The sequence below is a fragment of the Trichechus manatus genome, unplaced genomic scaffold, assembly GCF_000243295.1.
Source record: "Trichechus manatus latirostris isolate Lorelei unplaced genomic scaffold, TriManLat1.0 scaffold00163, whole genome shotgun sequence".
NCBI lineage: Eukaryota > Metazoa > Chordata > Mammalia > Sirenia > Trichechidae > Trichechus > Trichechus manatus.
Window position 1 is genome coordinate 3560147 of NW_004444099.1, and position 14516 is coordinate 3574662.

A 14516-nucleotide genomic window follows, 5' to 3' on the forward strand; every position below is an offset into this window, starting at 1 on the left:
GGAGCAGATCAGTCGCATGAATAATAATATCTTTTATAATAAAGTTATTTAGAAGGAGCAGAACTATCGCCTCCTTTCTACGATCGACGCTCATAAAGAGAATACTGTGTATGTAGTGAAAAAACAATCTCAGTAACACTCTCATAGTAAAGACAGCATGGAGTACCATGGATCTGCATCTTAAGAGAGTCCTTCAATGTATGGGGACTTCACAGCACGAGTCAGTAAATGCAGCTCTACAGAAGACCCCACTGGAGAGTAATCAGAGAGTAGCTGGCCCTCTGTGTTTCAGTACTGTCCTGGGGCCATACCCTGGGGAACTAATGACTTAGGTATTAACACCTTGTGTGAAGTTGTTTACCTAATTGCTTTTGTTACAATTGCTAGTGTAGGGCGGGCTTTCTAGAAGATGAAGGCTAGGGACAGAGGACTCTGTTGGGGAGGACAACTCAGTGGTGGCTTCAGGGCTGAAAACAGGGAGTACTGAAAAAGATAATCGATTATCTCTACATTTTTCTTAGAGGTGGCTGTGTTCGTGGCCAGATTTGAAAAGTGCAGAATATTCTAAGATTGTATTAGATTTACTGGTGCAACAACAACAAAAAGACTGGAGGAAATTTCTCAGTAGCAGTCACCGGGCCACCCGTCTAACGAATAGATGAGACAGGAAGTACATCATGGACTTCTAGCACAGTGACCCAAGGTCATTCTTTGAATAAGAAAGATATTACTCTGTGGTTTGGGGTGTGGGGAAGAGTGGACAGACAGAAATTAGAAATCTATAGATCTGCAACTACACTGAACAATATGGATGGATCTCATAAATACAGTATTGAGCCAGAATGAAGGCAGGCTCAAAAGAGAATACATACTGTATGATTCCATTTTTATAGAGTACAAAAATGGAAAAGAATTACCTTACACTGTTAGAGGTAAGAAAGTGCTTATCCTTGGGTAAGGGGCTAGTGAGTGGAAGGAAGAGGGGTCTCTTGGGGTTCTGGTAATGTCTGTTTCTTAATATGGGTGTCCTTGGTTATCCATCACACTGTACATTTATGATGTGTGCACTTTTATCTGTGTATATATGTCAATAAAAAGTTTTTTTTTTCCTAAACTATAGAAATGTCTTCCACATATTAGAATATCATTAACCTAGCTATGCCTCGAGGTACCCTAGGTGGTGTAAACTATTAAGTACTTGGCTGCTAACCAAAAGGATGGAGGTTCAAGTCCACCCAGAAACACCTCAGAAGAAAGGCCTGGCCATCTACTTCCGAAAAATCAGCCACTGGAAACCCTGTGGAACACAGTTCAACTCTGACATACATGGGGTCACCATGAGTCAGAATGAACTCCATGGCAACTGGTTTACTTATGCCTCTACCATCCTTTCTCACCTTCCCAGTAGACAGGAGAGAAATTAATCACTATTTCTGAAGAACAAGGTACTTATAATTGGGTTTCTTCTTTTTCTGTTTTCTACTTCTTAGATTTATATGACAGGGTTTTTTTTCTTGCTGTACAGAGCTACAAAACTGTACGTCAGTAGTGTGTGTGTTTAATACTTGATGCCATTATTGTTAGACAACACCGTTATGATATTACACTGAACACTTCACCCTGAGGGTTTCCACGGTTGTGCTGAATTATAGCTGGAAGACAATGCCATACTGAAAAATAAAGAGATAGGGGACCAGGGTCTAGGCAGGCTTTTCAGAAGCTGTCTAGAAAAGAAGTCAGAACAGGAAAGAACATCTTGAACGTGTACAATGAAAAGATACAGTATGTTAGAGTGGTTAGTCAGTTTCTAATGCTAGGCAGAGTAATTTACACTCACATGTGCTAAAGTGAAAAAAATGTAGTAAGATTTAACACTTCAAAGTCATTAACTAACTAATGAATCCATACAACCGTTCTATGAGGTTTGTGTTAAGTATCTACCACCTCATAGATCTTGTGTCATTTAGAAACTCTCACAGCTGTTTTCATCTCTGCTCTTTCCCAAGTCTTTAAAAAGAACGGATTATTATCATGCACCCAGTGAGGGGCACGTATCAAATTTCTCTTGAGAAAAGAAAATCTAGTCCTTTATGAAGAAGCAAATTTCCAAAACCAGTTAAATAATTCAGTAGCTTTCCCAGTGTTATGATCCCAAATTCCATATTTCCTTTGATCTCTATTACTTCTTGTTTGCTCTGAGGAGAAAGAAATATCTACTCCGATGCCTGCACATAGTAGGTGTTCAATAAATGTCCGTTACGTTAAACTGGATTACATTCCTGTATTGTAACTCTTTGGATAATTTGCTTTTGGATAGTCTAGCCAGCCATGGTTTCACAGACTTGGTGGAAGTTTTTGAAAACATAAATATTAATATTGTGTTCCCTTCTTCCTAGTGATTAAATTATTTCCCACTAGAAATGAATTAGGCGCTAAGTTATACAGGCTATTTAGTTTACTACAACAGTAATAGCATTTTCTCTTGAGCACTGAGTATGGGGAATGTAATATGTCCATGTTTTGGGGATAAAAATGAAGGGAAGAAGATAGATATTAGGACAGCATTTTAGAGTGATTTTAAAGATAATGAACCCAGTTCTTCAAGCAATGTTTATAAAATGGAAATGACACTGAATTATTAGAACAAGACGGTACTAACATCAGAATTGTTCTGTTGTGGTGCTATGCCAAATAGTTATAGAATAACAGAAAAATACTTAATGCAAAACCAAACCAAAGCCATTGCTGTTGAGTCCATTCTGACTCATAGTGAACTTGTAGGACAAAGCAAAACTGCCCCCATAGGGTTTCCAAGGAGTGGCTGGTGGCTTCAAACTGCCGACCTTTTGGTTAACAGCTGAACTCTTAACCACTGTGCCACCAGAGCTCCATAAAACACAAATGACACTGAATTATTAGAAAAAGACAGTACTAACATCAGAATTGTTCTGCTGTGGTGCTAAGCCAAATAGTTACAGAATAAATCACTTAATACAGCAAGTCCATTAACAGATATTAACAGATCGTTTCCAAAGTCCTCGTAGGCCCTTTTCAAGTGTAATTTGAAGATTGAGAAATTCAGCTCCAAGGATATTTGATCATTTTCTATAGATTGAAGACTTGGTGACTTAAACGTTGAATGTGGTAACTTTCCCTTTACCATTCAAATCTGCTTGCTGTATTGTGAAAACATCTAGTGAAAGAGGGGAGGAAACCAACTTTTATTGAGTACCTGCCTCCACCAGGTATGTGCTAGCTCAAATTATCCTCAGAATTGCCCGGGGATATGTGGTACTGTTTCCATTTTACAGACATGGAAACTGATGCCGTGTTATGCTGCTAGTTGAACCAGGACCGCACCACAGGCTTAACTGACTCAAAGTCTGTAATCTTTGCCCTTTGCCATGAAATCAAAGTGGACTTCCCTGAACAGATTTTAAAACCCTGCAGGCCCCATCTATTTTAAAGTGGTTTTACAGGTATTTGTCTGTACACGCTGATGTACTAATTTAATGAAAACTTGGACTAACAAGAAGCTCTTCTGTGGATATTTCCCCCATTTTGTCGGCCCCTCCGCTCACGCAGCTTGAATTCTGGCTGGCACAGGCACTGCCATCAACACTGCAGCTGTTAGCATCCCCTCCTCCCATGCTCATCATGAGTTCTGCAAATGAGCCCTGCAGACTGATATTGCCTTCTGCCGTTGATTTGACAAATAGCTTTTGTGGCCTTTGATTTTTCCTATCACTCATAAATTCCAGCCACAGACGGGCTGTTCATCAGATTCAAATTCCCTACATTTGGTAGGAAAGACTTGAAGATCCCTGCATGCAAAGTGGACTCTACCCTTAAGATTTATTTGTAAATTTGACTTAAAATTACTTGGAGAGGAACCTAGGGTATTCCCCTGGCTGTGCTCAGCTGCACTTTTTTTCTGTCTTTATGACACAAATCTTGAGAATAACACCTTTAAAAATGTGTCTGAGAAATGCGTTTCATGTTTATAGTGCCGAGTTTTAGTGAGTCAAATTGTGTTTGTACAGTATGTTTCCCTCTCCACGTACTGAGTGACACTGGAGTAAAAGGGAGACTTGGGTCATCAGCTGCAGGCGCTAAGAAAGCCAGTTGTAACTGTGCATTTTAATTAACTGAATCAGCTGAGGAAATGTTGTCTCTCTACTGTGGTGTAGCTGTCTGCCTTGTAAAGCACCTCCCTGGATAAACAGAGGACTTCTATTTCTTAAACTGCCTTTCCCCTTGGTCTTTAAGACCATGTTGGGCTTTTTCTTTTTTCTTAAATTACAGGTGGAGAAGGTTTAATTAAACTCTAAAATGGCTCTTCAGCAAAGTCAGTTGCATTTTTACAACACTTGGAGCTACAATGGAGTTGCTGCAGAATGCACGCTGTTAGTGGAGCACCCGGAAACACTTATAAGCCTAAACCTGTTTTGTCATATTACCAGCGATAGCATCTGCACTTGGGTATGGTTGAAATACAAATTGCAAATGAGTGTTTTTTTTTTTTAACTAATCAGTGGGCTACTGTGAGCTGAGCCAACAAAATGGAAATAATTTAACCATTGATTATTTCTGCACAGCACACTGCTGGATCTTAAGGTCGAATATGAGGAGATAGCAGGGACTGATTACCCAATAAGCGAGATATGCACGGGCTTAATTGTGCTTACTTACCAATCTGTAGTGAACAGTTTCACCTGGTTTTCACCATGTCAAAGAGGTGGTGGAAACGCATGTGAAATTGTTCACTGCAGATTAGTAATAAACAAAATTAAGCCCTTGAGTACCTTGCTTACCGTAAGCCAGTGCATATCGTGCTTACTGGTTAATCTGCCTCTGGGAGATAGTATTGGTTCAAAGAGTTACATGCAAAATTGGCCTCTGGAAATATAATTTGTCGTCTTGGCATTGAAAACCACTGAATACATTTTGCCATAAATTGCTTGCCTCTATGATAGGTTATAGGTTAGTTAACCATTGAGTTTCTTTCATTTAGTTGTCTCTGTAGATTCCCTTCAATAAAAAATTGATTGAAAATTGTAAATTTCAGAATGGTGGTTTTTATGTTTTCAGACTATGGGCCTTGAAGCCAGGGGCATCTGCCTGAGCTACACTAAGCAGATTCTACTACCAAAAATAAAAACAAAGACCTGATTACTTCTTGTATGCCGTTTAATGAGAATGGGAATGAAGGAAACTATAATTTTTGAAAAACTGTAAGTAAACACTAAGTATATAGTAAACAACAGTGATATAGGTTAGATGTAAAACAGATGAGAATGAGTGTAGTGAAACCCTGAATGGATAACTAGAATGGATAAGAGAGAGACTAAGGAATGCGACTCTTGGAAGATAATAAAGAATTAACATTGAATTGGACTCTGAATTTCACAACTTACTGCCTTCAAAGAGAAGATAAGAAAGTGGAATGCAAACTTCTCAAAAATCCTTCTAGTTGCTTGTTTTCCTGACTAAAAATTGGTTTCATATCAATTCCCTCATTACACCTGTTCTAAAAATGAATCTACTTTGTTGATGGCAAAGATTACCATGGTCCAGAGCCTGAGCAATAATAACACGAGTGAAAGGAATATATGGATGGTCCCCAAATTTGCCCTGTCTTACAACATAATTAAAATGAGACTTAAAAGTGTATTAGGGATGGATGCCATTTTTATTTCTGAAATTAAACTAGAATTTAAAAAATTTTAGTTCTTTATTTATAGAACCAAACAAAGCTGCTGAATACAAGTAGATTTCTGACTCCCCTTTTAATAAAATGATCAGACTGTGTCAGTTTAATTATTGCTTTCCTAAGAGATGAAAACCATTGCTATTTTCCTTTCCACCCATTCAGAAGGTGGATATTCAAGTAGTATAAATTAACTTATAAATAAAGGTCAGATGGAGAGAAAAATTGAAAGGAATTCTAGGTGGAGATGAGAGAGAGGAAAAAAAGTTCAGTGAAAAGAAGTTAACAGGGAGAAGAGAAAGTAGGAAAGGAGAGACCTGGCAAAATGTAGACACTTCAATCCCATATGATCAAATGCACCTTCTACATAATCAAAGATGTAAAGATGAGCATTACCAACTGTCATCTCTTGAGCATTTGATCTTTGAAGCCTCCAGCAGAACAGTTACCTTGAAAACATGTTTAATCAGAAAGCCAAAGACCTCTGACTCAGTCTCTGTGATAGCGTAGGGTGGCCACTTTGTGTGGTAAGAGAGGAGAGGCCCTGGAATAAGTTTAAAGGAAAAGCCTTGCGGACCTTGGGATGGGATGAGAAGGCATCCAAGCTAAATAGCAAATGACCTTCCCCAGGAGGGGGTGAGCAAAGAGAGATCACAAACAGATGCTTTTTAAAACAAAAGTTGACTACCCAGACTCCACTAAAATCAAGGTATTTTCACACTTAGAATTAAATATTCTTTCTATATGTCACAATTTTTCTTAGCGCTTAGTCACTTTAACATATCCCTTAAAGTGTTCATACCTCTGATGTCTATCATAAGGAAAATTGTTGGTAGGTTATTCACAAAATAAAAGCAATTTAAATCAGAACACGATTAAAGCAACGGTGTTTTTGTAAGAATAACTTTTGAAACCAGTTAAATGATAAACGAAATGACTGTAGATCCTGAAAAAGTGTATATAAAATAAACAAAAAATATTTATGTTGACTAAATAAATATGAGGTTGACAAAAGTAACTAGAAGTTTCTATAAAGAGTTGAAATATTTGCTTTACACTGTTTCCAATAATAACCTTATAATCACCAGCAAATCAATTCAACAGACGTCTACCATCAATAAATGACTATACTATACCAACCACTATTGGAAGAGAAAGAAGAGAGGGTCCATTTCCTCAGAAAGCTTATACAGACACATTAATAATTATGACACAAGGCAGTCTGTGACAGACTCCAGTAGAGGTACAAAATACCGTGGAAAATGAGAAAGGGCAAGATTAAGAAGGCTTCTAGAGTGAATGGAGTTTGAGTTGGATCTCTGGAAATGCTCAGAGATTGATAGGAGGACTTGGGAGGGAGGAAAGGCATTTCCCACAAAGGAAACAACTTGAACAGAAGCACAAAGCAGGAAAGCACATGCTACCTCAAGAACTGGCCAGTGTCATACATGGAAAATGGCAGGGAAGTAAAGGTAGAGATGCATTTTGGGCTTTGTAGGCAGGTTAAGGATGTTGACTTTGTGTGCCACCATCACACTTCAGTATTAATCGTGCGCCCAGATGACCATGAGTTTATGGCAGTTTAGATTCTATTTCTTGAGAGTTCTGTCAGAAATCTGTTGTTCTAAATAAAAGTAGATAGTGTAATATGACTCTTAAAGAATATTGTGGTACTAAAATTTTTAGCAGTTGGAGCTAATGAAGGGAAGGAGAAAGTTACTGTTCTGTGCCAAATCTGGTGCTAAGTGATTTTATCTATATCATCTTATTTAATTTTCATAGGATCTTTATGAGTATTAAACTAAATAATATATGAAATGTGCTTAGAATAATGTACATAAAAATATACAAGAAGCGCTGATTCTTTAGTCTCTTGGAACAAACCTGTGATGATTACATTATTTTCCACATTTTTTTTTACGATGAGGAAGCTAAGACTCAAGATTTTGCAGCCATTAAGTGCCAAAACCAGAATCCAAATTGGTTCTCCCTGGACCCATAGCCCAAGTTCTTTCTAGTAGACAGTGCTGTCTCTCGTTGAGAAAAACAAAGGAGAAAGCTCATGTACAATGACAATTTACTGAAGAAATTCCCCAAACGATGTATTTTTTTAATTAAACAAGAACTGTTTGCCCTTCCTTCGTTTCTTTGGGAAGGTCCAACATCTCCTTTAAGAAAAATATAGAGGGATCTATATAGGATGGTTTCTGAAGTGCTTGCAAAGCCTTCTGCTCCCACAAGTAATTTTCTCAGCCCTGCTGATTATTGCCTGCTCTTAGTATATGACTTTCTTATCTTTAGCTAAAAGCTCCTGTTTAAATGTAAGTGCCCTTGGAAGGGACAATTCTTTAATACTGGTCTTCATCTAGGAAGAGATATTTAGTAAGGACTGAGGAACCAAGAGTGCCCTGGGTACCACTGGATGGAGGAAATTCAGTACAGATAATCTTTCTAAATGGAGAAATGACACAGAAATGGGAGGCTGGGAAGATATCCCAGACCTGACGATCTAGAGACAAACCCAGTTTGTCTGTCTGATATCTACAACCATACAGCTGACAAATTCCCCTCTGACTTTCTAATAGAATCAAAATTTAATTTGGAATTCTAGAAAAGTGGTCAAAGTTGGTATACTGAAAGAACTGCAAAAAGATCTGCAGGCAGAAAGCAACACAAAACAAAACAACCAATAAACAAAAGAAACCTCTGTATTAGAAATTAGAAAATAGAAGTACCATGAAGCTTAAATTCAAGAATATGATGGAGCACTTAGAGGGTAAGTCACCTGTCAAGAATGTGAAAAACAATGCCCATCATTTAGGATTATTTTTAAGATTAAGAACTATCCAGTATTAGATTTTGCTCCATTTTCTCTCTCTACTTTCACCTTTTCTCTTTTTAATTTGTAGCTTGCTTAGTGCTTTTGCATTTCAGGGTAAACTAATAAAGACCCCCCCACGTCTCTGTGTGTTAGACCATAAAAAAGACCAAGGTAAAGACCATAAAAATATATGTAGATTTTTACAGTTTACTACTCAGTCCTTCTTGTAAAAATACTTAAGACTAAGAGCATGCTGCCTTTTAATGATCATGAGATGAGCTTGAGTGGGTTGTCACAGGTTTGGAAGAACACTATACCAGCAGATTAGAATTTAGCTAGCAGAGGCATAGCCAAATGGTAAGTCACCAAGAAATCATTTCTTAAGGGGATGTATGATTTGGCTAAGAGAAGCCTTGTGTGGGTGGGGTTGAATTATTTTAGGGCAATTCTTTAAGGAAGAGACAAGCTACAGGATTAATGGGTGAAACTTACAGGAAGATGGAGTCAGTAGAAGAACTGTTCTTATATTTTAAAAAAATTATTTGAGCTTATGAAAGGTATAAGAGGCTTCTTGTAAAATCATGATATATATATATACATAAATTCATGGCACATTATAACAGCTGAATCACACACATATAAACATACACATACACACATGTGCAATAAAATATGAATCATAACCTTATGAGAAGGATGTGGAATCTTTTTCTAGACATCTATAGCATCCCTGGCTTGGTAGAAAACACCAAATACTTACGTAATGTGGCTGCTGCTATAAAAAAACGGATCTTTAAATACTGCATTTTAATCGTCATTCAGCAGTGTTATGTAACCATCCATTGCATAAATGACAATGCCCAAGCCATACATTGATGAGTACATGACAACTGATATCAAAGTGCTGGGTTAGGTTTTAAACCATCTCCCAGGTGGTGTAGTGGTTAAGACCTTGGCTGCTAACCAAAAGGTCAGCAGTTCAAATCCACCAGCTGCTCCTTGGAGGCCCTATGGGGGCAGTTCACCTCTGTCCTGTAGGGTCACTATGAGTTGGAACTGACTCAACAGCATGTAACAACAAGAAGAAGGGAGTCTTCACTGTTGTAATCTTATCACAGGTTTATTAGAGTTTTTAAAGCCACTCTACTACTCCAACCTCAACATGACATATTCTACAAGTTTCCTTTAAACTTCCTTGGGAGATTCAGGTTGATTTCATCAAGGGGCAGAGGTGTAAGAATGTTTCTTCTTTCAGAAAGTATAACAGATCAATAACAATGATACAAAGCACTTTTTAGCTATATGTAGGTCCACCCTATCAAACCACGAACACCACATGATAGTCATTTCTTACTATAGCCTCATTGTCTGAGGACACTTTCTTCTCACACCCACTTCATTAATAAGCTTGAACACCAAAAGTGCTGAATAAGAATTTATATTTAATTGAAGTTATTTTCTCTTTGCTGGCAAAATATGTTTTATACTCTGGATGGATGTAATTAGTGCAATGAAGCTTTAAAAGAAATTGCCTTTGTAACCATAATATTTGCCATATCATCTTACATGTGAGGTCAAAAATTTTTGCATTTTATCCCTGAGAAGATAAAATTCTGATTCTTGGTATGCTTTTGATTGGTGAAATGCAATTGAGCACTCCCATACAAAGGAGCCGTGGTGGCGCAGTGGTTAAGAGCTCGGCTGCTAACCAAAAGGTTGGAGGTTTGAACCCACCAGCCGCTCTGCAGGAGAAAGATGTGGCAGTCTGCTTCCATGAAGGTTACAGCTATGGGGCAGTTTTACTCTGTCTTACAGGGTTGCTGTTAGTTGGCATTGACTCTAAGGTAATGGGTTTGGTTTTGATTTTTGATACTCCCATACATAAAGTCCAATACTTTGTTTTCTAGGAACTAAGAAGAAAAATAGTAAGCTTTGATGGTTTGCTGGACTGTCTATTCAACTATATTTCCTTTTTCTTCCATTGAAAATCAGAAGATACTGTAGAGGTTATTTGTAGGCTGTCTAGGAAAGGAAGAATGGTCAATCTTAAATTGAGTTTTATGGTCTAATATTTAATGCAAGTAACTTTTCAATTAGAAATAGGCTGTTCCTTTGAATGAAATGACCATATCGAGTTTATGTATATGTGGGCAGCCATGTTTTTTATTTGTTTGTTTTGCGATACAGGAAGTAGAGGGCTCTTTCATATAAAGAGAACAACAATTTAAGAGGGGGAGAAAGGAACAAAGGAAATTCCTCCTTTGGGGAAGTGAGAGCCCCTGAAAATAAAAAGAAGATATAGAGAATTGTTAATTTTCATGACAACATTTTCTGGATAGGATATCTCTTTTTCTTTTATTTTTTTCCCAGTAAAGTAGATTATTATTCAGTATGGAAGTTTATTAGAAAATACAGTTGCAAAATAGATTGCTTCTCCTTGGTCTTGAAAGGCAAGCTAGCTATTCCTGTTCTCTCCTTCGTCCTGGAATTCTCCTCAGATGTTCAGGATGAACTCAAGAGGATCCACCTACGACCTTATGATGTTAAAGCATCATAAAACTCATGAATGCTTTTCCTACCGCAAAACTACCATCCTCTCTGCTCTCTAGATGTTTCCTAGAAACTCAGCTGCCAAAGAGGAGCAGTTTGTGTCTACTTAAATTATAAGAATTTTGGAAATATATCTGATACCTCCATACTGGGTAAAACCAATTACATCAATGGTGTTAAATCTGTGATTATGTTGGTCATTTGTTGATGAAAGGCCACAGGTACTCTAGAGTATTTAATTTTGCATAAGCAAAGGTGGTTATACTGATGTTCATCGACTATAATTGATAAAGGAGCCCTGGTGGCGCAATGGTTAATTGCTCGGCAGCTAATCAAAAAGTCAGCAGTTCTATCCCACCAGCTGCTCCATGGGAGAAAAGATCCGGCAATCTGATCCCATAAAGATTACAGCCTAGGAAACCCTATTCTGCCCTATAGGATTGGAATCAACTCCACAGCACACAGCAACGTACTTGGTAAAGTCAGTAGAATCTCTGTAGTAGAAGGAAGTTTTTGGTACAGTCTTTCACTGGAAAAAAATGGAGTCTGTTATCACGTGATTGATATATGAAATGTGTGGTAATCCCACTGTAATGTGTTATGAGCAATTAACTTTTTCTCACTAATGATGTCATCTTGCTATATAAATGCTATATTTACCTAGTATAAAATCAAGAAGGAGTCAAAACAGTGGTACTGGAGAAGAGATGGGCAAGTTGTTGGTTGAGAACCCTTGCTATACTGACCTGATTTGGAACACCATTAGAATTTTGATTTAGTGTGCTAAGATTTTGATTCATTGTTCTCTGGTTGGAGTCTTCATTTATTTCATCTATTGCACATTGTGATAAGTATTGATAAGATCCTAGACAGATAACACGATGTGGAAGAACCCATGTTTTTATGGAAACCAAGGGTCAAAGAAAAATTAAGTACTAGACTACCTGAAAACTCTCAGAAATCATATTAATGTAAAATGGGCTTGAAGTTCTGTAACATAGAGGCTACTGATTTCTTTTTGACCTGGGACAAACACAGAACACCAGCAAACACACAGTTAAATACCTCACTACGTGCTCTTTTAAAGAATAGCTAGTTGCTATTTTAAATTTTATAATTTTCACACTTGCTCCTCATGATAATTATATGAATTCAACAATATATACCCATTTTACAGATGGGGAAGTTTAAGTTCAGAAAAGCTAATAAATTTGCCTAAGATCACTTGATTAGCAATTGTCAGAGAAACTTGAATTTAGGTCTTACATTATAAGACCTATGTTCTACCATTCATGGATGTGATACTTCCCTTAAGTCAAAAAGAACCTTAAACTATTTCTTTTTATTTAGATCTTCTCTGTAGTAATTTTATTGTAGTCTATCCAACAATCCAACTAAAGAAAACCACCAATTATTTTGGAGCCCAAGCAAAATGTGGGACTAATTCTGTAGACCATTATGATTAGGGAAAGACTTACTTTCAATTATGTATTATTTTTTATTAGTTTTCCAAAGTCATCTAATACAAGAATTTTCAAAAGCTGTTTCACTTCCATTTATTCTATTTTTCTCAACAACATTTATCATTCAAATTTACTGATGTTATTTTTCCTGCTTATAGTGGTCTCCCAGCTGCCTCTGATTTTCTATATGGGTACCTAAGAGAATACACGCGTAGTAAAACACTCATGGCTTTGCGACAGATCCAGATTCTGATGAGAACCCAGGGAAAACGGAATGGAAGAGGCAACACAGTTTCTCAATTTTTTTTTTTAATTTCTCCTGGCTCAGTTCTCATTTGTCATATCTGGAACTCGTTTTGTCTTAGACCTCATGGCCTGATGCTTCTTTTTGATGCTAGTCTAATCCACACTTTAAATAAAATATTTGAAGTTCTCTTCTTGGTAGATGTCTAGGGGAGAGAAGACCTTCATATTACAGCATCCTAAAAACCTGTGCCAAATCCACGAATCTGACTCTGCATTATCCTTCCCCAGAAGGAGAGCATAATTTCATTATCCATGAATCATCACCTCTTAGACTGTAACATCATTGTCAGAGAGCCTAATAGAACCAGTGTTCAGCTGGCTGAAGAGGGAGAGGGAGGGAGAAAGCACTGGGGCGAAGCACAGGTCACTGGCATGATCAGCAAACTGGAGAGTTCTAAAGCCAGAAGGGGAGGCCTCCTTGACTTGATTGCTCAGATATTCCTACCAGCCTGTGCGTAACGGATGCTGAACCCGTCAATGTTAATATTGAAATTTGTTTTCCCCAACCTAAGTTGCATTACAGTATCCTGTCAATGGAAAATATTAACCCATTTAATGAAACTCAGAATATCTGGCCAGCATTGATGCACATAAACACTTTAAGATACTTCTTATCTATTGTTTTACATTATTTCTTGCTCTTCATATTTGGACCCTTATTTCTAGCCCTCAATTCCTGTCCTGTGGCCTCTGTTCTGGCATTTTTTAAAAAGTCAATATGCAGAATATAACTTAGAAAAATTACATTTTAAGTATATTTTCCAGGGAAATGGGCCAAAATGGAATTCAAATTGGATGCACAGATAAAGAAATATATGATGTAAATCACATTTACGTCAGGCTTCAGGATTAAAAGCTACAATGTGTATGAATAGCTGTAGTTTGTCTAGTCAACCACTGGAGGTCACTGCTGCTCCACAGAAATACAGCTTATGGCCTGTTTGTCGACTGAGGTAGTTGACTCACCAAATCAAGTAAAAAATGGTTTAAATTCTTTGAAAAGATGTAATGTCAACATCCTTGGAAAATACAAACTCATTTAAAAGGAATATATCTTGCATAAGCATTGCTTAGAAGACTGTGGCACTGGGACTATTAACTCTATGCTGTGGTGGCATACTGGGACTAATAAAAACTGGGGAAAAAAACCCTCCATGTAATTCAAAGAGCGTAAACTCGATTTCCTTTCTGTTCTGTAAAGCATTCAAAGTACTAACTGAATCCATTCTGCATCGATGTGCCTCTGTTGTATAATTCAACAGGTCAGGCTGTTTATTTAACTGGTGTCACCTTTGAAGGAAGTCAAATATTTCTCATAAATTTGCACTGAGAAATTGAATCTCAATTATATTTCTCTAATACGCAATGAGTTTGAAAGAATCGTGTGAATTGATTTAATGCACGTTGACTGGAAAGTGCCATGGGGGTGGGCAGGTGGCAACAACTTTGGAGCAGAACATTCACCAGGTGGCTTGGTGAAATTTATGGTGGGGAACTAGTTATTGTCTAACCTATAAGAATTATATGTTGTTGTTCAGAAGATACTGGAAACTAGAGAAGCTTCCTTCCCGAAGGGGCAAAAATATCTTTTATTATTTTTTCCTGGCAATATCATGTCCTGAATTAAAACCATTTTCTATTTAAGAGATTTTTATTTTGGTTTTTC

At 37.4% G+C, this 14516-nt stretch overlaps 2 protein-coding genes across 3 annotated transcripts in view; one reads left to right on the top strand and one right to left on the bottom strand.

Moving 5' to 3' along the window:
* Positions 1-14516, top strand: part of CTNNA3 (catenin alpha 3) — a 1802815-nt gene that overhangs the window by 715652 nt on the left and 1072647 nt on the right. The window lies entirely within an intron of this gene.
* LRRTM3 (leucine rich repeat transmembrane neuronal 3) overlaps positions 1-14516 on the bottom strand; it is a 201937-nt gene that overhangs the window by 182635 nt on the left and 4786 nt on the right. The gene's annotated exons all lie outside the window — the stretch shown is intronic.